Genomic DNA, 1034 nt, shown 5'->3' on the forward strand with positions numbered 1-1034 from the left:
GGATTGGTATCCCAATTAGAAGAGAGAGGCTGGGGCTTATGGCTCATGCCTATAATCCCAGCACTTTGGGAGGCCAAGGCAGGAGGATCGCTTGAGGCCAGAAGCTCAAGACCAGCCTCGGCAACATAGCGAGACCCCATCGCTACAAAAAGAATCAAAAAAGTAGTTGGGCACAGGGGCATGCACCTGTAGTCCCAGCTACTCAGAAGGCTGAGGCGGGAGGATCGCATGAGCCTGGGAGGTTGAGACTGCAGTGAGCCGGGATTGTGCCACTGCACTCCAGCCTGAGCAAGACAGCCAGAACTTGTCTCAGAAAAAAAAAGAGAGAGGGAGAGACAGCAGGGATCTGTCTCCCTCTGTGCATGTCCAGAGAAGAGGCCCTGTGAGGATACAGTGAGAAGGCGGAAGAGAATTTCCACAGAAACTGAATTTGCTGGCACCTTGATCTTGGAATTCTGGCCTCCAGAACGAGGAGGAAGTAAATTTCTGCTGTGTAAGCTGCTGCACAGTCTGTGGTACTTTGTTATGGCAGCCCAAGCTAATAGAGAAGGTGACAGTGGGGACAAGGTCCTGTTGTACAGCTGCCCTCTGAGGTGTCCCCGTTTTACCAAGAAGAAAACAGAGACACGAGGTCACGGCATGGCGAGGGATGCACAGGCAGGCGGTGACCACAGGGCGCTGTGTGTGATACAGGGTGGCGGAGGCCCATGTCTGCGTCTCTGGGGAGGACACCTCTGAGTCTGAGGGACACAGATGGGGACAGAGGCTGAGGCTGAGGCTGCAGGGTGGGAACCCACATGGCTGGAGGGAGATAAGGTGGGAGCCAGAGGCATCGGAGGGGTTAAAGCAGAGGACTCACCAGTCAACATTGTCTTTAGTTGTTTTTTTTTTTTTTTTAAGATGGAGTCTCACTCTGTCGCCCAGGCTGGAGTTGGTGGCGCAATCTTGGCTCACTGCGACCTCCACCTCCCAGGTTCAAGCAATTCTCCTACCTCAGCCTCCCGAGTAGCTGAGAATACAGGTCCCTGCCACCA

Source organism: Mandrillus leucophaeus, unplaced genomic scaffold, assembly GCF_000951045.1.
Source record: "Mandrillus leucophaeus isolate KB7577 unplaced genomic scaffold, Mleu.le_1.0 Scaffold230, whole genome shotgun sequence".
Lineage (NCBI taxonomy): Eukaryota > Metazoa > Chordata > Mammalia > Primates > Cercopithecidae > Mandrillus > Mandrillus leucophaeus.